Below are 24,699 nucleotides of genomic sequence, written 5' to 3' on the forward strand. Positions count from 1 at the left end.
TGTCCGTCAGTTACCAAACTCCTACCCCTCCCCCAATAATTGGGACATTCTTATCTCACAACTTCAACGTCACCCTAAAAAGGTCATCACCACAATTGTGATCTATATTCCACCTGGTAATACACCTGCTAGCCTTGAAGACTTCTTATCCTGGTGTTCTTCCACATACTCACAAGAAACCCGTATTCTGGGGGACTTCAACCTAGATTGGTTCACCTGTATATCAGAACCACCAAGTAATCTAATAAATCACCATGGCTACCAGCAGCTAGTCCAAATTCCAACTGGATATGATAAAAAAAAATCTAAAAGGGAGTCCATCCTTGACTGGGTCCTAACTAACAACCCCACATTGTACCCTGACTAGGCTGTAGCATATTTCAACAAAATATTTCTACAACACCTAGACACTGTCACTCCATTGCGCAAAATCACGGTTAGAACCTCTACAAACCCCTGGCTCAGTAAAGAAACCAAACAAATTCTCAAGTCCGGAGACACTGCCTGGCTTTACTATCAAAAAAACAAGAAACACAAAGCCTAACTAAGTACCAAGAACTGCGCAACCGTGCAAAAAAATGCATTAGGCTGGACAAAAAAATCCTACTACACAACATTACAAACTAAATACCAACACGACCCACAAAAATTTTGGAAAAATGTAAACCAGCTACTAAAATCCACCCAAAAGGCTACCCCCAAACCAACCATGTCTGACACTAAAGTTCCCATCGAAACACAATTCAACTCCCACTTTGTGAACTCAATTCTGTCCTTAGTATCACAGGACAGTTCCTTCCTCACTATCACCCCCCCCCCAACACCAATAACACTAATGTAAGCTTTACCCTCAAAACAGTTTCCACCACTTCAATCAAAAGCATGCTCTCCAAACTAAAAACCTCATCAACAGCAGCCAACCTACTCCCCAGCTATTTCTTGAAACTCACAGCAGATGCTACTGCTATCCCAGTCTCCACTCTCATAAACGGATCAATTGATGAAAACTGTGTGCCCAAACTCTGGAAAATATCCTATGTTACACCCATACATAAAGGCGGACCTCCACTGAACTTAACTACAGACCCATTGCTTTACCCCCCCCCCCCGGCCAAAATCCTAGAAAAATGCATCCATACCCAGATGCTAAACTATCTCCTAGACAGCAACATCCTGTCACCTACTCCGCATGGTTTCAGACCTGCCCATAGTACCACTACAACCCTCCTCTGCTTTCAAAGATACAGTAAACCGTCTCAAAAATGAAGGCCTACAAGTGTCAACTCCTTTTTTTTTTTTTTTTTGGATATGTCCAAAGCATTTGACACAGTCTCGCACCAAATCCTGCTGAACAAACTAAACCAATATCATCTATCAAATTCCACTCTTACCTGGTTCCAAAGATACTTAACTGACAGGTACCAATCTGTGAAATGGGAACATTCTCTCTCTCTCTCCTCAGTTGCTCATAACTATGAGAGTCCCACAGGGTTCTGTCTTAGAACCACTACTATTCACAGTCTTCACAAATGACCTCCATACCTCCACACAACATGCATCTATAATTCAGTATGCAGATGACACTACCTTAATCTGTGCTGCACAAAACTTTCCCACCCTTCTGCAAACAACTCAACTAGCATTCTCTGATGTTGAAAACTACCTTACCAAAGCCCAACTTATCCTCAGTCCAAAGAAAACTCGGCTCATGATTATAACCAGTTCTAACAAAAACACTAACAGTCAATTCACTATCTACTCCACAAATGCTACTCTAATTGCTCCAGTGGCACAGGCTAAGCTATTGGGAATAATCATAGACTCCCACCTAAAATTTGATAGTCATCTCAACTTAACTATTAAAAAAGTACATGCCAAACTGGGGTCACTCTACCGTATCAAACCATTTCTTACAAACACCACAAGATCAGCCATTGCTCGCATAGAGTAGGGTGGATAGAAGTTGGGAGCATCTCCCATTCTGACTAATCTCAACAAAACTGAACTAAGCAAAATGGAAGCCTGCTATAACAGAACTGCCCGCTTTGCTGCAAATTGCTCATATAGAACTCATCACTGTACTGCTTTGAGACAGCTCCACTGGCTTGAACTGCCCAACCTCCTATCTATTACCTCCCGACTAAGTGTCCTGCCCTCAAAAACCTAGTACAACATCACTCTCAGCCAAAAGGCCTCTTAGATCATCAAGCAAACTGCTACTAGAAGTCACCAACAGCTACAATAGCTTTGGAGATGCACTATATAGTAGTTCAGTGGCTAAAAAATGGAACTCTGTCCCTACTAGCATTCAAAACACATCATCCAAAGCCTCCTTTAAAGACCTCATCAGGCAACATCTCAAGCAAAGTTGGCAGTGCCATAATTGCTCCCCAGGCTAGTGAAAGCAGATAACATATACATACTAAATCTAGAGCACTTGATAATAGTTTTCAATCTTACTCACAAACACTGGCTAATCTACAATGTATGTACTGTACCTGTGTACTATGTATGTATTCTACTTATGTTCCAAATTTCAGCTGTACACCACAAATCTATTAATTATCTTTATTTTTAAAATTAATATTTTTTTGTTTGTTCTCTCCACTGTAACTGTTTATGTGACTCATACCACTGTAAAAACATGTCTCTTGTAATTTGTGTGTATACTGATCATGTCTAAATAACTAAATGTGTCTGTAATTTTTTTTGTGGAGCTTTTCTCCCCGGGCCTCTGCTGAAAAAGGGCCTTTTCGGCTCAGTCATACACCCCCGGTTAACAAATGCAAAATAAAAAATAAATAGTCAATGTGTGTACTGCACTGTACTCGACACTCAGAATAATACTATACACCTGCGAAATGTGTATTCCAATACTACCATTCTGGTAACACTGTACACCAGTCAATATGTGTGCTACACTGTAGTGTATTCCCATCCTAATACAATGTACACCAGTCAGTACATGTACTATATTCCCAGACTGATACATTTACACAGCAGTCAGTCTGAGTACAGCTCTGTGCTGTAATCTCTGCGGTTGATGTATAGTATATTATTTTGTGACTGTAATGCATCAATTCCTTTGAGCAAGTATATAGCTTTTGGTTTAATGAGGTAGTTTTCCAGAAGGGATATTTAATATTTCAGTCTGAAGTCAACCGGTTACCCGGTCAACAAATGTAAAATAAAATAAAATAAATAAATAAAATAGTTCTAGATTAATTGTGTGTGTGTGTGTGTGTGTGTGTGTGGGGGGGGATACAATGATGTATGCTTGTGATGGTACAGAAGAGCAGCACATCCTATAGTGATGCTAGCTAAATAGCAAGAGTTCATAGGCAAGTACTAAGTAATTTGTCTGGAGACCATTACAAACCTATTCAGTAACCCATATACAAAAGTTAACCCCCACCCTCACGGAGAGCAACACAAGACAGACCACAGTAGAATTTGAGGCCTCCTATCCTATCTAGTTGTGTAGATAGCAAGGGTGCTACTCTCCTTGATGTGTAATGGTTTAAATGTCTGACAAATAGATGCCAGACAAGAGAGCGATTGACATTGAGCCCTGTGGTACACCACTGGTAACTTCTTTTTTTAAATTTTGTTTTGCTCTCAGAAGTGGTACCTGCAACTCTAGATCCATGGGTTCTGTCAGAAAACTATTCAGTGCAAAGCATACACATTCTTATATTCAAATTTACAAGTTTAATACTTCCTCTATGGGAAATAATGTTAATGGCCTTGATAAACTTCAGATTTGGTGTATGTATTGCGTAACCACTGTTTTAGTGGCTGTTTTTCCAAAGAAATTAATGAGGGTAAAGGGATGGGACCTTGTTTTGATGAAGCTGAATTGATAAGGGTCCAGCATTAGATTTTCAGTGTCCAGATTTAAGAATTCTGAGATTATACGTTCCATAGCTTGATGTATGAGGCCATTGAGGCTAACGAGTTTGTAGTTACCATTGTCTGTTGTTGGACTACCCTTGTGCAACAGCATTACAGTTGCTGTTTTCCAGGCTTCAGGAATATAAAGAGGTTAAGTAGGAGAGCAGATAAGCCATGTTTAGTATTGCTAATCAGGCTACTTGATATGTAATCTGAGCCCATGGATGGGGTGCTCTTGGCTTCTGAGATGGATGAATGGGTTTGTTCCATAATAATTAAAGAAAATGCAAGTGACTGTGGATTAGCTATAACTGTATATGAAGTCAGATTGGCACTAAATTTGTCATCTAGGGTATTGGCTACTTCCTTTCATTAAGTTTGTTTTTGGTTTTAGTGGCCATTTTAAGTTCATATTCAGCTTTGTGCTTCCAAATGGTTCCTTTAATCTGTTTGAGACAATTTGCTATTCAGTGAGTTACATGGGGATTAATATTTAGCTGGGGCAGTTTATGAACAATAACCAAATCTGAGATGGTGTTGAACTCCATTGCAAGATCTAGATATGCTGTGTACTGATTTTCCTTATCCATTGCTTCAGGAACCTCAGGAACCTTCTCAAAGAAGATGCCCAGGTTAATCAGATGGGTTCTACACTTGACAAAACTGAACTGGTTTGGGCAGAACTGGATCCAGCACTAGGTGGCCCAGGCAGTCACCTAGGGGCCACTGGCTGGGAGGGGTCCGGTTGGCCAGGATGGCTGCTACAACATTTATGTTTTAATTAAAAAAAAAAGTTACATTTCTTTAAGGGAATTTGTTCATAAGAACTCGCACTGGGGGTCTGCACACACCTGCTGTTACTTGCTTTGATGTACGCACCTGGTACCAGCTATTGATACTACTTTTTTGCATCTGCATGGAATTTAAACACAAGACCAAATGCAGTTATGCAGTTATTGTAGTAAAGCAAAAGCTGGTAAGGTGCTCTGTGTGTCTGTGTAAAATTCCCCAGTTAGGGATGGCTGGCAGGATAATTTACTCTGGCTCAAACTTGTACCCTAGTTAGAGGAGACAAGAGCCTATACACAAACTACCAGACTGAATTTGAGTTTCAGTGCATTTTCAAGGAATTGTGATTTAAAGGGAAGAAAAGTTTATTGCCGCTCATGCTAAATCTATTTTCAATGTGCAACTGTTTAGTTTAGCAAATGGTTGACACTGTTTGTGCTAGAGAATTTGAAAGCATGTTGATAGCACAACAGGTAGCATACTTGCTTTTGATGCACAAGGCTGTGGGTTTCTGGTAAGCTAAGGGATGCTGTCCTGAGTGTGACTAATTTTGAATGAGATGCCTTGTAACTATAAACCTGTTGGTTTGCCATCCATTCGCTATTGCGATATTACCAGCTTACCAATTTTTTTTTGTTTTAATTTAATAGGCAATTTATTATTTAAGAGTAGTAGGCAATGAATTTGTAGATTAAACACAGTGAAATATAAAGTTGTTTGCTAGTAGCAGCTGCTTCTTCATTAGTTACAGATCTCTTTAATGTGCAATGATTCAGATGACATTTACTTCTGTAGAGATTGTGCATGTTAACTGAATTGTAATGACAGAAGTTTGAGTGGCCTTTTTATGGTTGAAATGTTCTTAAATGAGCAGTTTTTTAATTATTGCTTCATACGTTTTGTTGCTTACTAGAAAAATGTTCAAAATGACAAATTTAAAATTCATACCAAGTGCTGCTGTATTATACAAAGAATATAATTTAATACAGTCAGGAAGGTGAATCAAATAACACATGTATATATGGTCCCATAAGTGTGTGCAAGGGATCTATGGCTTGAAAATGGCCCAAGGTGAACTTAATCCACCGCTGGCCAGATGCTTTTTCTTTGAATGTGGGTGTCAGTACCATTTTGATGAATGCGAGTTTCAAGGCAAAAGATGTTTACCGTTAATGCTAAGTCTGTCTTCATTGTGAGACTCTTTATTTTAAAAAAAGTCTATCAATATTTGTGCTATAAAATTTGAAATTATTGCATTTAAATTTAAAATTTTTATCTGCAATCATTGTAGAAGTAATGAAGAAATTAGTGTGCACACTGACCAGTTTTGAAGTGTTAACTGGGGAGAAATAACCAAGTAATGAGGCACTGACAGCGTTACAGATGAGGCTGGTCATACTTATGGGTCAATAATTACCTGGGTCTGTTGAGCCACCTTTGTGCAGGGGGGATGACTATTGCCGTCTTCCATTAATCCATCACAATGCCTGTTTAGAGAAAGATATTCAATAGCCTCTGAAGGGAGTCTTTTATAGATCCTGTTTTAAACTGGTCAGTAGGCAGCCTGGTATGTTATCCAGCTTCATAGAAGTGGTGGTTTTGGCTTTGCAAAGTGCTTTGAGGAGGAGTTCTTGATAGATTTGAAGGGGTAGTGTTGAATACAGGTATGTAATCTTAGGGTTACCACCTGTCCCATTTTGCGAGGGACAGCCCCTCTTTGGGCAGTTGTGTCCTACAAAAAAATTGTGAAAATGGCAAATTTCCTGAGATTTTAGGACAGAAATATTTCCTATGTTTTATGCAGTAGTTGCATAAAACAGTTATTCTGTATCTGAAACACCTGAATGTTATAAGAAACAGAATAAGCAACTAAAATGCTACAAGAATAAGCTTTTATTTAGGCAAAAAAAGTGAAATTATGTCCTTTGTACTGGCCGTAGGTATGTTTCAGCCTGCAAAATCTGACATTTGTACTGAAAATTGTCCCACTTTGGGCATTTGAAAAGGTGGCAACCCTATGTAATCTGGAAATATAGGAGGAGAGAGAAGTAAAATTAGAGTTAAATGTATCTGCCAGTAGACTGGATAATTCAGGGACTGAGCATGTGATATCCTTTACTATTAGTTCTGTGCAATTCTGAGCATTGTTTCTGAGGTTTCAAACAGCTGAAGAACCTTTTATGGCTGTCTTTTGCATGGATGGCTATTCTTACCTCCCTATTTAGCTTTAAATGATTTGATCAGGGACCAGAGTCCTTTTTTAAGTTTAGCAAGAGTGTTCTTCACATCTCCATAGTTGCATTTAATATTGAGTGCATTGAGTTTTTTCTTTTATTGCAGAGGTTTGGGTTCCACCACAGGAGTTTATTTTAAATTTACCATTGTACTGGTTTCAAAGAGGGACAGAAGCATCTATGCATCTATTCACATGTGCATAGCATTTGATGGTAAAAGATTTGCATATGCAGTTGGGGTCATCAGGCTGGAAGAGAATGTTGAATTTAGCCAGGGCATCACTTCATCTTTGGTAGATTAGTCTTCTCATAGCCTTGGATATCTCCGTATTGAGAGAATACTTCCAGTTTCAGTCTTATGGTAAATGTAACTGATTTGTGGACAGTTTTGATGAGGGAAGACATTATGTCTGGTCGGGAGTAGAGTTGCCACATATTGGTGAGGACCAAGTCCATGAATTTGTGTTCCCTAGTTGGGCTGCGGACTGTTCATACAGTTTGTATTAAGTCCAAAAATCTCTGGCTGTACATGTTGGGGGATGAATAATTTTCCCAGTTGATGAAGGGATTGTTGAAATCATCTAGGAGACGGGAGGTTTGGCCTAATGCATAGAGATGCTGTAGTAGTCAGGTAGGAGGTATGGACCAAGGGGGACCTAAAGGGGGTCCTATAGTTAGCTATGATATCATAAGAGGTCTTGTAAATATGTTGGATGTGGAACAGTTCCAGGTCATTCTATCTAATGAGCCTAGAGATGTTTTGTCTTTTGAATGTACAGATATTTCCTTAAGTGCCTTCATCTAGAATGGTGAACCTCAGTGCATGGTAGGTGTGGAAACCCTGCACTGATGAGGTGCTCTGAATGGCCTTTAACCAGGTCTCTATGACAATGCATGTATCAATGAATTCCACAGTAAGCAGTGCCTGTAAGAAGTGAAGTTTTTTGTTGAGACTCCTAGCATTGAGCAGCAGTACCTTTTTATGTTATGCAGGTTTTGTTCTGTGTTAGACGCATTTAAGGACTGGCATTTTTAAAAAGGCACAAAAGGGGTGGACAAGCTTTTAGACTATATACAAGGACTTTATGGAGATAAATGGTGGTATCCCTGGCAAATATGTTTAGAACCCTCTACCATGAACTCCCAGGCTAATACGCATTAGATCCCCCCCACCCCAAATGGTACCTGAATCTAAGGAAATTGAGTCTTTGCAACATTATTGTTTGTGATGATAAAATGCTGCTAAGGGTTAGGTAAATGTCTGACTCCATGTCTCTCTTCATATAGTCCAGGGAGGTATGGCTCAAATCATTTACTCCCGGGGCTACTTTACATGGTCAACATTTCAAAAATTCGACTTTCATATGGCCGAGACCATATGATCGACTTTCAGAATTCCGACCACGTAAAGTAAACACACAACAAACACCTTAAACTGTTAGCAGGGTGGATCCCCCCGTAACTTTAATATACCAACTGCAAGATCGCACTACAGTGCGGAAGTGGGAAATTTTCCCATTCTGCACTGTGCGGAGATGGCGGTTCCCCATGGTCGGCTTTTCAAAAAGTCAATCATATGGTCTCGACCATATGAAAGTCGACTTTATGAAAAGTCGATCATGTGAAGGGGACCCTTACTCCCACGTGTACTATGACTGTCTCATTTGTGTACTTGTGGTGCAGGGACTTTCCATGTATGCATGATGTGGTGAATTTTATAACCCAATAGGCACCTGACCATGAACTTCTTACTTAGCCTAGTGAGAGGTGCATCAGTGTGGGTCTCCTATAGAGCCAAAAATGAACTGGATGTTGGATTGTGTGGAGGTTTGCTTCACTGGCTTTGGATTTGAGATACTGAGAGCCTTAGACAGATGTCTCATGGTGGGTGCCACCTGAATTGAGTGTTTGTGAGGTTGCTGAGGGTACATGCTTGGGTTAAATTTTAAGATGTGTTTGTAGCTTTGTTAGAACTTTTTATATGCTGTGGCTTTTAAAGATTATCACACACAATACACAGCAATATATTATTGTGCATTACTGACAGCCTGTCGGCTATCTGTAGTGGCTTTATGTGAGAGATTTAACTACATCTCTCTCGCACTGTATCCATTTTGTCTAAATAGTTTACTTGTCAGCAAACATGAGACAGTTGCTAGTGTCTGAAGATGCCCATTTCAGCCAAGCTGCCTGCACAAATAGTGCAAGTCCATGGTTCCAGGTGCTTACCAATGTGTACTGAAGGGGATAGAAATGCCTGTGAGATTTGGGAGTGACAACTGGAGGAGCTGTCTGTCCATCTGCTAGTAGAAACAGTGTTTGTCTCAGACCTGCACATGGCTAGAAATCCATGATCCTTTGGTTCTTTTCTCATCAGAAGCTGAGCATCCCAAGTTGCTTCCTGAGGAATAGTATTAAACCAGATGTTGATGGGTTATGTCTCATTAGACACCCTGGACATGACCTACACCAGCTGGGCACAGCAGAAAGCCAAGCTGCACAAAAGCCCTGAAGATTTTCACACCTAATCTGCAAGCGGACCACTCGGTGAAGTAACATAAACACTACCCAGTTGGAGACCATCTGTTATTAGTCCTCTTTCAACAGGCAGTACAAGTAATCGAGTAAAAGTGAAAAAGCAGCAAACCAAAGACCAGGAAGGAACCGGACTACAAAACTTATAAGCTTTCATTCATTTAATAAAACACCACAAACTTCATCAGAATAAATACAAAAACTTTAAATCGCCCTTTAAATAATTGTCATGTGCAAAAAATCATCCAATGACAAAATACTTCAAATGAATTATTTAAATAGCCATTGTAATGTCATGAAAATTTAAAAATACACTACAAAATATTTTAACATTGCATATGTATTAAAAACCGTAAAAATGTGTGTGTATGTAATATATATACTAGTCAATAATGATGAAGTACTACATAGTGTTTTATCAAATAAAGCCCATTTTGTGAACAGCTTGGCTCACTACTTCAAAGCCTTTGTAACTGAAGAAAACTCTTGATGTTAATTGTTTCATTTTAGTCCTGGAGGGTAGCCCTTTATAACTGAAGAAAACTCTTGATGTTAATTGTTTCATTTTAGTCCTGGAGGGTAGTCTGCTCTTAAAGCTATCTGCCATTAAGTTTCCCTACCTTCTAATAAGGCTCTAAAATTACCCACCAAAGGACCACAAACTACATTTATGCAAGACAAAGAATGTAAATTTCTTAAAATTGTTACATAGTAAAACATGTGCCAGTGCATTATTCCTGGCTTTGTTTCTCCCTGCCAAAACATGTTCATAAATCCTTCTACTTAGTGACCTGATGGTCTTGCCAACATAAAACCTGGTACAAGAAATGGGCTACCAAATGCCCATCTGATAACCTCCTCTTTAAACAATTAAATGATGACCAAGAGAAGGACTTAGAGAGAAAAAAAAGACTACTGCCTGCACCTCAAATCCAATTCACAACTCCCACCAAAAATTTTTGGTCAGGGGGGTTAAACAAACTTTCAGCACCCTCACTCTCCTACTCCCCATTGTTTTGTCCATACATAAATAATCTGACCTGATGATGCCTGCTTTAATAACTACTTTACAGAAGCCATTCAATCCCTCCACAACTCTTCTCCTCCCTCCACCTCCAACCTCTCAAGACTCCACCTCCTACCTTTCACTCCTACATCTCTTCTCTCACACACAAGCTACAAAAACCTTAACCTGAAACCCTTCTCTCCCCAATGCCATCATCTACTAACATAATTACAAGCTATATACTACCCCATATCTATCACTCTATTATATCTATCACTCCATATGAAAATCTCTGAATCCAGTATCCCTACCATATGGAATCTATCCCACATCATCCCTATTATCTTCTATTGCCTTTATAGACTATAGACCTATTGCCTTACTCCCCTTTAGCCAAGATAATGGAAAATGTGATGCAAAACAAAACTACTCACACTTTACTACCAAAAATCTACTAGCCAACTGCCAACATGGCTTTAGGCTGTTCCACAGCACAACAAACAACCTTCTATCCTTCACCTTCACTGAATAAAAATAAAAACCTGTCCACCTTTTCCTCCCTTATATGGTTAACTTATAGACCTGTGATAATAAACTAATTAACTTACTTCTAACATACTACTAAAGTTTCATTCTTTTGTTCTCTTATTCCACTAGCATTACAATGGTATTAGTTGTTATCTTCTAAACAGACAGCAAAGGAAGCAGTGGGACAACAAACTGTCTTCATAACTTCCAGTAAATATTAGAGTCCCCTTAGGCTCTATCTTCCTTATCCATTCCTTCTTTTTTCCATATATGAATACCTCCATATATAATCATACACAAGTCACCTGCATCCAACAATGTGCTGCTCCAACCTTAAACACCAAGCCTCCCTCCCTCTTTCCCTCCAGTCCCTAACCCAAACTGTAGAAAAAAAAAAACTACTAAACTGTTTTTGTAACATCCCCTCCTGCTTAATCCCAAAAATTACTTACTACTTTTTACTCATCTCTCAAATCTCCCCCACTCCATTCTTCTCATTACAACTCAACTAACTACACATACAACCCCCCTGATACTACCACCCTCCTACTGTGTTATTTGTTAAACCACCACTCTTTACTAATAATGATGACCATATTAACTACCATAAAAAAACAACCTATGGAACCCTCTATAAATATAAAACCCTTGCCCCCTTCCCAACCCTTATAAACTCCCACCACCCTCAAAACTCCCTACTCTACCTTCAACTCTTATATACTTATCCTAATATATTAAAAATATATCTAAAAATTTCAAACTTTCAAATGTTTAACTATTTATAGCTTAATTTATCACAAGCTTCCATTTCAAACTTCTCCATAACCTTAAGACCATTGCCAAACCAACCCCTATCAACCTACCACCCACACCAATCAAAACTACCACTCCTATCAAAACCAATAACACCCCTACTAGCTACATCTAGGTTAAACCTCATAACTCACTATGATCAAACCTAGCTACTACACAAAGCTACAAAACTGGGAATCTATCACTAAAATTTCTTAACACTATAGGTATCACTGACTCCTCTTTTTTCAACTAAGCTTAAAAAAAATTCCAAAAACTTAATCAAAAAGCTACTCTAACTTCTACTTTCAATTCAAAAATTTAAAAAAAGTCACCCTTAACCCAGTGGCTTTGTCCTTCTTGCCCTCACCTAAACCTTGTAATCACCCTCATCATTACCCTCTCCCTCACCCCTACCTATACCCTATACCTCCTGATCTACTGATTTCTTTTTCTCATAGTAATAAAATGTAAGGACCTGACTTTGTTTTGCCCTTACCCAGCTTAATACATAAGTGTGTACTTGTTTACTTAGTTTAATTTTTTTCTAATGTCTTTCTTTTTCTTGTGTACCTCTGTACTGTTATTATACATGTGTGCTTGTTCTATATTGTTGTTTTTGTTGATGTTGTTCATTTTTGGTTTTTTCTCCCCTCTACTGAATAAAACAAAAGAATTCCATATTGCGAGATAAACAATACCCACAGAATCGCATGCAAAGCTGTCCTTTGCCCAAATAACTTTCTTAAAAATGTTTCAACTCAACAGAACCTGAATTGGCTATGTATCTACATTGCCTGCAGTGACCACAAGCAAAAGTCCCAACAGGGTCATTTACCCCATTGTGTGATGTCTTAGAAGTACTTTCAAGTATACTTCTGATATTACATACCTTTTTATAAGTAAACAAAGGTTCATTACCTAGGACTTTCACCAGTACAGAATGTCCAAGCAACACCTTCCAATTTTCCTTAATAACACGCCTAATAATATCTATTCCATCTGAAATGGGCAATGGGAAGGCCAGCTCAAAAAACTTATTTTGATTCACCCTACTTGCAACACTGAAATTGCCTCTCAAGATGGGACTAGCTAAACTGTCTGAGAGTTATAACTTCAGCAACAATGTTACATAACCAAAACAAATCATATTCCCTGGCTATAAAAAATCCAGTTTGTTAACCTCACCATCAAAAACAATCTTCACTGGTCAAACGACTCAACCTAATAAGTTGTCCCTTGACAACCCCTCTTTTCATATGTTGGGGGTGAAGACTGTCCCTGTTGGGAGGCAAGTTATTGGCCTATAATTTTTAGGATAACTTGCAAGTAAGAGCATTGTTTTTCCTGTTAACTGCCAGCGTGGTTGGTTTGATTTACCTGTAAAACATTGCAAAACATATTGGTGAGGATCTATTTGAAAAACCTAAAAGTCCTAAGCAGTGATGGTCCCTGTGACAGTTGCTTGAGTTAATCTTGAGGGTTTGTTTTTTTTATCTTCACCGCATTTCAGCTAGTATATGGTGGTTTTCAATCTTGCAGTTCCTTGTGCTGGTCACCTGCTTACCATGCCTGATAGCCAGGTCACCAGCTTTCTGCCTATGGGATGAGCTTGCCTTAAATGTAAGAGTTTGGGATCCAATTAAAAATGCAAGGCAAACTCCAGACCATGTTTCTTTTTATTTGAATTAATAGGTCCTATGGTTAAGCTTTTTTTGAGCTGAAGCATGCTCTTTATTGAGCCTCTGAAGTTAAGGCCTGGTTTATTTCATGCACTCAACCCTACTTGCCATTCCCTCTCTCTGTCTCTGTGTCTCTCTCCTTTTTTTTAAGAATGCATTCTTATTCCCATCCAGAGACAAAACCAGAATTTTGTGAAGGACATGAAGTGATCCCTCCTCTCAATGGGAGTGTTTTGCTAGAGCATTTTTACTAATATCTACTATCAGAAAAAATGAGTGACCTGCATATTTTTAGTCTGTTAATGGTTTTCCCAACATAGAATGCTTTACATCTTGCGCAGTGGGCCATTTCTGTGTTTTTTCTTGCCCGTGTATTCACAGGTGCATTTTTGAACTTAATTTTTTGGATCTTTGTAAAGGTTGGCAAAGTCCAGGTGGCATCTGTTAGTAGGTTCAAAAGCAACTGGGTTTCTCTGGATCTTAATATTTCTTATAGGGTCTAATATATGGAGTATAGTAATCCTTGCTTCATAGCCAAGAGCTGAAGTCTCCAAGTTGTTAAAATAATAAGGTAATTCATCTCTTTTAACTCCTGCTATCCTCATTCCTTGAGACCTTACTAGGTCGGGTTTTGAGACCTGGGGGTGCATGCTGTCAGCATGTAAAACATTATTAACTGTCAGCAGTTTCCTGGGTTATTGGTAAGCAGTCCATCTATCTGTCTCTCTTTCACAGGAGAGCTACCTTTTGTTTGCTCTAGTGCTTGGTAAACTTGAGTAATTTGGTGGAATTGTTGATGTAGTCGAACTCCAGGAGCTGACCTTCAATGCCTGTCCATGTTGTAAAACTCTCATCAATAAAGTGCAGGTGTTGGGCAATATTAGGCTGAAAGTCTGAGTTATAGACCTTCTCTGTTTCCCACTTGTCTAGTGCTAGAATGGCTAGACATTGCTGCTTCCATTGATATTTCAGTTGTCTGCCGTAGTTGTTGAAACCAAAGTAATTGTTGCTGAGGAGGGTTTGTAGCAGTTTAGTGGTCTTTTCAATTTTTTTTTTTTTTTTTTAGCACTTAATTCTACTGCTTTGATACAATAGCTGTGAGGTAATACCGTATAGAGTGCTTCTATGTCTCATGACCAACAAGGAGTCTTGTTGGACATTGACTTCCTTCATTTTTTTGCAGGAAATCCAGTGTGTCCAACCTAAATGATTTAGTGCTGGCTTCTAGTGGCTTAATGGTGACCTCTAAATATATGGCCATTGACTCTATGATGGCCCTGCCACTAGCACCTACTGGCCTGTATGAAGGGTCCTTGATGTCCTTATGTGGCTTTGGGCTACCAAACAAAAATGGTATCTTAGGGTGAGGAACCGATAGAAAATTGTGCAGTTTTTTGCCTATAAGTTCCATTTCATGCAACATTTGCAGTATTCCACAGAAAATCCACTTTGATGTAGTATTGGGAGTTATTTAATGTTGCATTGTCCATTACTAAGCTGCCCTCTCCTTTTTCAGCTTTCATTACCCTTTTAGTATTATGTTTGCAGACTTCTTTAAGAGTTGGCCTTTCTTTATTGAAATATTGTAGTACTTTCTCGTACCTTTTGCCCTTATTTCCATCTCAAATTTTGCTTAATGTGCTCCAAGAGTTGGATTCCCTGGGGGGCAAAAGTGGCTTTTTTTCCCATTTTTGGGTAGTTACAAGGTCCAGTCCAGTGTGTTGTCATCCTTTTTTCTTGTTTCTTTTTCATGGTAAAAAATTCCAGTATAATTTTCTGACACTGAGCTAAGGCCTGGGGTCTTTCATAGTCTTCTGTACCTCTATGGGAGGCTTCAATCCTTCCCCATTTCTTCTGTCACTTGTCTGTGTTGGTTTTCTGACTAATGAGTCTGTGGGGTCGTGGGGATGGAAGTTTTTAGTAGTCCTAGGGGGACCTTTACCTCTCAAATCCTGTTGTGCATGGTCCAAAATTGTGGATATAGAGTCCACTGTTTTAGTACAGACTGTGTTTTCTCTTGTGTGGTTTGATTTGAGAGTAGGTTCTATATGGTGGTTCTTGCATATGACCTTTTTGCAGATGGAGGACTCTTGCTGTTCATGGCTTATACCCTGTTGGTCTGTGTGTCTACCTCCTACCATCTCAAGCTTTGAATGATTGAGACTTATTGAACCTATTAGTCCAGTCGTACTTTAATGATAAGTTAATTCTCCTTCCAGATACACCAGAAATAAAACAAATCTCTAATATGTTGATTTTATTTAATCACATAAGCACTTCTACAACCATACATACCTCCAACCTCTCAGTCCATGAATTGTGGACAAAGATAAAAATAATTGGGGAGGGAGGCCAAAAAATAGGAAAAGATTTAGAAATGTTCTTAAACTTAAAAATGTGGTAGAATAACAGGTTTTTAACAGCATGCATTTTTCCTGAAGGATATGAAATCTGAAGCTCCAATATCTGCCATTATTTAGTGACTGCAATCCTCAATAATTTGCCAGAAATCTACAAACTTTGCAAAGAAAGGACCAACTCACACACATTCATGTACAAAAGCAAGAATTTGGAATTTTTTGTGAAATTCTGGACGGTTAAGTGGTATGCATCCATACAAGATCAGCCCTAATGAATCTAGTGTAAAAAGAATAAATTCCTAAAGTGGTCTTCATATTTGTGATGCTTGAAGAGTCTGATTATGTTATGTAAATGTACTTTGTTATCACTCACATTGTAGGAACAGAATCTAGACAATCCAGTCCCGATTCTAGAATGGGTCATAACACTCTCTTATAATTTGTTTTATTTACACTTTATTTACTGGGTTAGTCCTCATAAGCCAATGGCCTTTGTTATGGGAGACCCATCTTATGCAAAGGAAGTAGTTTTGTGTGTGTGTGTGTGTGTGTGTGTGGGGGGGGGGGATATTGGGTATTCAGAGATGTAGTTAATGAACCAATCTAAAGAAGTGTAGCCCTGACAACTTTACTTGGATAACTGAGTTTGCAGAATAGAGTTGCATTTATTTTGCAGCACAGATTATGTACTTATTTCATGGCAGACTCGATTTATACATTTCTTAAAGGAACAAGGATTAAATTGTTATGCAGACACTGACCTAATTTTTATGAAAAATATTAAATATATTCTAAATATAGGTGAGGGCACCTCTGCTAGCAGGTTAATCCCTCTCCCCTAGGGGACTAAAGGTTGTTGACCAGGGTAATGGGTTAGTATATCATCCAGGAGAAGGCTCAATTTTTCACAAGGAGACTAATGCAGAGGATAGTACACAAGTGAAAACATAGTAAAGTGAATATGGAAGGGGTTTAGAGCAGAGGGAAATTGGGTAATGAAGTTTCAGATATGCAGTACTTGGGTACAGAGGAACTGTTTGTTTACAAAATTCGTTTGATGGAGCTTGTTTTTAGCAGATTGTATATTATGATGGATTTTTTTCAGTATTAACTACTGTGAAGATAAGCTTTACTTTAGTTTTTATAAAACACCCTCCAGTTCACCAGTATCTGTTCTGGGATCCTTGGCATCAGTTTAAATCTCTACTAACTCAAGAACAAGAGACCTTTGTGTCTGAAGACTTGCACCTCAGGAGTGTGGCAGCCCCATACTGCCCTGCACTGTCAGCATTTGATTGAGAGCAGTTTGTTTGCATTTGTTCTTTAGATGCCTTTAGGCATGCCAGTCAGCAGGAAGTCCAGAACACCTTAATTTCACAACACTAACAACCTGTGTGATTTGGTTACAGGTGTGAGCACACATTAGGCTCTGCTTACTTAGAGGGTGTATATTTCACTACAGAATCAAAGATGTAGACTGAATATTCTAGGAGAACAGCTTTGCGCAGGTACCTCAACAGATGACCAGCCTAACTGGAGGTGGGAGAAGTTAAAAGTGAAAGTGAGTAGTTAGCAGTGTTTCAATGCACTACTGACCATGACTTTGAGTTTGTGATAATGCATACGTCTCAACTGTCCAGATTTTTGTAGAATGTCAAGATTTTTGCCCTCCTATTTTTGGTCCGTCCCTCATACAGTTTGTGATTTTCTGGCAAGCCATTGAGGATTACACTCAGTGCATAATGACATACATTTGGGTTTTAAACTTAGCAGATTAGGCATTAGGATGCATTTAATAAAATATATTGTCAACTTTCTAAATTTTATAAGCGCAATATTTAAAATCTGTCCCCAGTTTTGGGTCTTTGCGCCCTCTTCCACCACTGCCATTATGTTTGATTCTGTCCAAGATTTCTCGCATGAAGAGGTTGAGAGAGGTGTGCTCAATTCTATTTTTTTCTGCTTTGCACCCTTGAACTATTGTCGGAAATTGGCTTGATCTGAATGTCTTGGGCATGTGATATAGAAATAAAAATTGGAGGATAGTTCATTTACAGAGGTTCTTGAATGTGGCATGACTCCTTTCTGAATCAGTTTGTTTTCAGTATTTGATTGTACTTAATAGAGATGTATGCAATCCATTTCAGCATTTCAACATGTTAAAATAATACATATTGCTTCTTAGGAGACAAATTCTGCTTTAAATCTTTTATTAATTGGAATCAAACCACAGATGCAAAGGTGACAAGTTATCTATGCTTTGCCAACTAAGCTCAAATAACTATAGACAGTAATAAGTGGGTTTTTTTTGTTTTTTTTTTGGAGGGGTGGGTGGGTTGAAATGTGATTATACAGCAGCAAAAAGACCTATGTGTGTTGATGCATTAGTAAACATACACACAGCAGTGTATCACACCAGGACTCAGCCCATGGAGTTATGAAGAAAACTGATAAGATAGGGACTTGGGATGGCACTCCAATGAATTCAACAACCACACTGAGTACTACTGCAGCAATGGCCAGCTCATTGTGAAAATGAAAACTACAAATATTTTGTAGGTCTGGACTCTGGCTGTACAGTTCAGCCTGTAGCCTTCTATTTCTATTTTACCATTGTGTAGAGTACCAATGTGCTCTTCTGAAAACTTCACTAAGCAGGATATGAGAGAAAATAGTGACATTGTGAGTTTCCTTATGCAAAGGGGAGTTGATGTGCTGTTGAACCTCTTAAGATGCCTGCCTTTATATAAAGATATCCAAGGAGTTTAGGACATTTTTGAGTTTCTGTATCAGACGTTCATAGGTTCATAGGTTCATACTAGGCTATCTGGATGGATCTAGATTTTTTGAGGTGAAGCATATTCATCAAATCTGGGTTTGGTTCTTTCAGTCGGGCAGCATAGGACAGAAATCATTGGTCTGATGAGTGATGAGTAAAGGGAGACTATGACCTCCCTTGATCTAGATGAGAATCCCTTCATGATAAGGTGGGTAATGTAGAAGGTCTTCCTAACTACTTTAGCTACATGGGTGTCGAATGACAGACTACTATCAACCTGGGTCCCCAGGTCCCTGATAACTTCTTCTGTGCTCAGTGGATTGCCACCTTTTTCCCAAAGGGTATGACTATGCATTTTTGGCATTTAACTTCAGGCCGTGGCTCTGGCACCAGTTATCCGTTTCTGTGAGACCCTTCTGAAGGATATCTGTGTCAGATGTGTTTTCTACTAAGTTTGCAACCCATCTTGTGATGTATGGGTTAACATTTAATGGGACCACAGTTGCAGTCCATCAGGTCCCATGGATGCTGTGTTTTGCACTGAACCTGTCAGCCAGTATGTTGGCAATGTCTGTAGGATCAGTAATCTTCACATCATTTGAACTAGTTCTGAGCATATCTGGGAGTTTCCTCCTAGGTTTCTAGGCCTTATGATTGTCTTTTGAGTCTTGCTTTGGATGATTTTATTTTTACTTATAGTGATCTTGTTTATGGCTAGTCTTTGTTTTGCTTGGGATTGCCTTATCCATGCAGTCCTGCAGGTGCTGGTAGAAGGTGTTTGTAAGTGATTCAGCGGCTTGAGTACTGTTTTCCGCCAGCTTGGGAGCCTTAAAGGAGACCACACTAGTCTTTATTTTATTTCAGGTGGGGTGGGATGAGGACCTCCAGTGAGATTAGTTTGTGATCTGATCTCACCAGTGACCATGTTCGTGATGATGAGATCAAGTATGTTATCTCCTCTTGTGGGGATGGTGACTAGTTGTTCCATGGCATTTGAGTTTATGAATTAGTAGTGTTCCCAGTCTATATTAAGTCACCTAGTATGATGGTGTTTGGTGATACATTTATCCCTCTAGTGTTTTCAGGAAGGCCATGTGAGGTTCCTGAGTTTGTGAGGGTGGCCTGTAACATGCTACAATTTGCAGAGCAGTCTTGCCTATGGTTAATTGCACCTGGATGGTCTCCGATGCATCGTGCGTTGCCACCAGTCTTGAGGTGTGGGTGTCCTTGATGAATATGGATACCCCCTCCTTTCTTAAACCTGATAGCTGGGGTGCTCTCAGGAGCCTTGAACCAGGTTTCTGTCACAGCACAGACATCGATGTTCTCCATACTGAGAAGGGCCTGCATTTTGAGATTTAGACTTCTGGCATTGAGCAGCATTACCCTTAGTTTTTCCTTTTTGTGTTCTAGGGTGGTAGGTTTAGAATTTGAGCCTTGCCTAAAAAGGCACTATTTGCCAATATCCATGTCATCCCAGGCAGACAGATACTGGATCCCCTTTGAATGACACCAGTGTTTAAGCCAATTGTTAAAGCTGATCATCTTATCTCTGTATTGTGGCATCACTCTTGGTGAAGGTAGGATACTGCTCAAGGTCAGGGTCATACCTGCCTGGGCTACATAATCAGAGAGCCCTCAATGTCTCGTCTCAGGTCGTTTACACCAGCGTGGACAATGACTGAGTCATATTTGTACTTGCTGTTGAGAGACCTGAGTGCCCGACAGGCAGCTTACTGTGACCTTCTCCTTACTCAGTCTGGTGGCGGGCGTCAGTGTGTCTGACTATGGAGTCACCAATGACTAGTGTGTCTGGCATTGTGTTTGGCTTTAAGGGCTGTGACTGTTTGACACTCTGACTGTGAGGTCTATGTGTTGCAGGTGTTGTGTTCTGAGGTGGTGGTTGTTTGGGTGTCTGCTTTGGTGGCCTCTGCTGTTTTGGTAGATTTTTGATCAGAGCCTCCGAGTATGTCTTTGTGTGTTTATGTGTATGATTTGAGGTTGTAATGGTGCTATGTGAGACTGGGTCTATAGTGTGTGTGGTAACCTTCTCCTCCTGACTGGTCTTGCCAGTCCTGTGTTGAAGCCTCCAGTTTGGCCGTATAGTTGCATCTCTCGCATGTATTTGTGTTTTGTGGGAGGAGGAGAGGGTTGTCTGTGTACATGAGGCAATTGTAACATTGCCTCAGTATTCTAGGTTCACCAGCTGAGCAGGAGAGGATACTCTCGACATGCTAGAAGGATAGACAAAAACTTTAAAAAGATTCAGGGGCGTGGGTGAGGGGTTACCTTTTGGCGTACTATCTATGACAAGAGTGCCGTATCAAGGTAATAAGTACTGTAGGAGCAAGTGCTAGGTTTAACAGATAGAGAATAGTCTACTTGGAGTCAAGTGGAGATGATCTTTTTAGTTATAGGATCGCGATTTTAGATCAGTAGTATAGTTAGGTAGTTTTAAGGGAAAATTTGAAGAGTGGACTTAAGGTAGCCGAATAGTTTAAACCTGCCTAACGGCTGCCCTAGTGTGCAACAGTGGGGGCTGGAAAAGCTAGAAACTGGCCCAAAGCGACCAATAAACTACTAGTTACTGGCTGAAACCTCACAAAACTGGACAAAAGGCAGCTCAATGCTTCCCACTCCCACTGGTTCCTCTCCCCAAATAAGGCAAGGAAACAGTACACAGGAACTACAACCAAAGCCCAGGAATCAGCAACTCTGAAACTGGACTAAACTAGTAAAGCAGGAAAAACAAGAGATATTTTTTTTTTTTTTTTTCACAAAACAGGCAGAAACAGGTACAGCAAACACTTATAAATGCTATGAATCAGCTACTACAGCTTACACAGAAGAATTTGCTACAAATACAGTCAAATAGTAACAAACAAGGATTCCAAGTGCAATATTAAGTTAAATGCAGTAAAACAGCTTCAGTGTAACAGAAGGCAGGCGAAATACAGTCGCTAGGTATTCAGATGTGGAAAGCAACACAAAATATACTTAGTATCAAGAAAAGTCGCTTATTCAGCTCTCTGCAGCCTGGATTACTCTGCTGGCCCGTGGAGTCTGTGCTGAGTAGGTACAAGCTGAAAAAGCAGCGTTACGTTTTATACCAGGGGCTGGAAAAAGCTAGAAACTGGCCCAAAACGACCAATAAACTACTAGTTACTGGCTGAAACCTCACAAAACTGGACAAAGGGCAGCTCAATGCTTCCCACTCCCACTGGTAAGCAAGGTAACTTCCTCTCCCCCAAATAAGGCAAGGAAACAGTACACAGGAACTACAACCAAAGCCCAGGAATCAGCAACTCTGAAACTGGACTAAAGTAGTAAAGCAGGAAAAACAAGAGATATTTTTTTTCTTTTTTTTTTTTTTTTCACAAAACAGGCAGAAACAGGTACAGCGAACACTTATAAATGCTATGAATCAGCTACTACAGCTTACACAGAAGAATTTGCTACATTTCCAGTTTTCACGCACTTCCATTTGATCTTACTGCAGTATCCTACATGCTGGCTGCAGTGAACTGCTCAATTCCTTAGTTGGTGCAAAAAGATGCTGGTCATACAGATACAGGACATTTAAGTTCAGTAGAGGGAGTTTATACTGCATTTGTTCTCCCCTCTCAGAGTGATACTGAACCTGATGAAGTCCCAACTACTTCTGGTCCAGAGTTTCACTTTCAGAATGCTCTCCTGACACTTAGTTTTTTCTGTCACAATACAAAATTGAATCCCTGCAGTGTAGTATTGATAGTATGCTTTAACTGTTCCTATAGAAACATCTCAAGGCCCTGAATCTCATGACTATATCATTTTAGTGATATCAAGGCAGGCAGGCTCTAAATGAGTCCTTTCAGTGAACTCCATCTGACTTTACAAAGCACCTAATTTTCATCTGGCCTGGTAGTTAAACTCTACAAACCTCAGTGTGAGCCCTTTCATAGGTAGTTACTAGGCATGTGTTCCAGGTGACCATTGAGGAGTCTAGCCTAATATTACAATTGCCCAAGGGCACTGTCTGTTTAAGTGGCTTGCTCAGCATTGCACAGTAGGCAAGTGGAGGCTAAGGGAAGCAAACCCTGAACTTGAGGAAATGATAGGTTAACAGCTTGTAGTCTTAGTCCTCTGCACTAACTGCCAAATGGCTACAGACTCATTTTGAGAATGGTTACCATGGATATGCTTAAACTAGGCTAAGCCTTGTGGGCAGACCATCCATGATACGTCAGGACCATGACTTGCACATTAGTATCTTTGGAATGAGAGCAGTGCTCCTTCCCCCCTCTCCCTTCTGGCATTTCAGGACTCATTACTAAAGGCTTTACTTTCCATTCAGTCAGCTAGTTTGACTGTCTGTTATAGCAACATATGCATCTGTAATGCAATGCACAATGTTTTTCCTGCAATCCATATTATGGTGGGAAGGCAGAGAGCTCATTTTAAAGAAAGGATTTATTGGTAGATCACAGACGTTAAGAAGGGGAATGAAATTGTGAATTATTTAAGCATTCTCTTAGTTGCCCAAACTACAAGGTTTGTTTTCTTCTTTTTGTTAATAGCAAATGAAAATACCTCTGAAAGAGGAGCTCTCAGGAAATGCAGACTTTAATGAGAACTGTTGTAACAACTTAGACTTGATACCACAGAATTTCCAGGAATCAATGACCATGTTTCCATAGTGCCAGTCTTGAAACTAAAATCTTTTTGGAGTATTATATACAGATAGGTGCATATGTATACAGTGTTACACACATAGTATCATTTAAGTGTTTCATCACTTTAAAGTTTCTGCTCGTGCTAATTTTACCTGCTGATTTTGATTGGCTAATGCTAATCACATGATTGATACTTATTTTTTAAAGTGAGATTGAGAATGTTTTTAACAGATATTTGAAGAAGTCCATTTCTTTTTGTAAGACAAACGTGCCCAGCTGTTTAGAGAATAAAACACATTTTCTTGTAATGACAAGTAGAGGAGTTCCTTTGGTTATCCGCATACTTCTCAACTGTCCAGATTTTTGCCTTATATTTTTGGTCTGTTCCTTATAAAATTTGTGGCTTTCTGGCAAATCAGTGAGGACTGAAGTCACTAAATTACTTGCAATTGAGTTTCAGACTACATATTCTAAAGAAAATGCATGTTAATCCAGATCATGTTATTCTAGAAACGTTCTAAGTTTATGAGAGCAACATTTCAAATCTGTCCCTATTTTTGGGCCTTTGTCCCCCCATTATTTTAGGTTTTGTCTAGATGTCTTGTGCTAAGAGGTTGAGAGATATGGTTCTCAGCTAAATATCCCCATTTTAGGTGATAGTTGCATTAGACAGAAGAATCTCTGAATTACAAACTCTGTCTAACCTGCTGTTCTCTTGAGGAAAGGGCAACACCTGGAACTAAGTTGCTAGAGGCCAGCTTAATCAGTCTGCCAGTCCTGAGCGTTTCCTGAAATACTCAAACCATAGTGAATATATTCTCCCTTGTACCGATATCCAGAAGCAACTTAGATTTTACATGGAAGAATCCAGTCATTTTACAAGGGTTCTTATTTTTTTGTTTCATTTGCAACATTGAAACTAGGCGAGAAAGTGTCTTAATACATCATTATTTCCAGATGATTGGTCATTTGCATTGAATTCTGCCATGAGGCTGAATTCCCCCTTAGTTCACTTGACAAAAGCCGTAGCTACTGCTACAACCATATGTATGTCATGCTATTACCTTTTTAGATGACAGTTGTGCTGCAGGAATTTGGTCTTCTCCTAACACATTCCCAAGGCAGTATAAACTGGAAATAATTTCCAGATCCAGGTCTTCTTTCAGAGCTGTGGTTATCAGGACTATGTTCTCATGAAACTGCCCTGTCTTAGAGGCTTCCAAAGATAAACCCTTTTTATTAGATCCAAAGTTTAGGTACTTGTCATAATGATAAACCCCACTAGCTGTGGACATTCATGTGGACTGTTTGGCTGACGTGCATGTTTATCTTCTTATGACATCATCAGCACATCATATCCACAGCTAGTAGAGTTTGACTTTATTGGCCTGAATTTGTCCATTAAAAGACTTTAAAAAGGAATAAGGCATGGGCATTCAGACTTG

The 24,699-nt window shown here is 39.4% G+C and overlaps 1 protein-coding gene across 6 annotated transcripts in view; it reads left to right on the forward strand.

Annotated features, from left to right (window-relative positions):
• LOC122811393 overlaps nucleotides 1–24,699 on the forward strand; it is a 126,773-nt gene that overhangs the window by 25,010 nt on the left and 77,064 nt on the right. The window lies entirely within an intron of this gene.

The sequence above is a fragment of the Protopterus annectens genome, chromosome 9.part0, assembly GCF_019279795.1.
Source record: "Protopterus annectens isolate FY-2018-M chromosome 9.part0, PAN1.0, whole genome shotgun sequence".
Classification (NCBI taxonomy): domain Eukaryota; kingdom Metazoa; phylum Chordata; order Ceratodontiformes; family Protopteridae; genus Protopterus; species Protopterus annectens.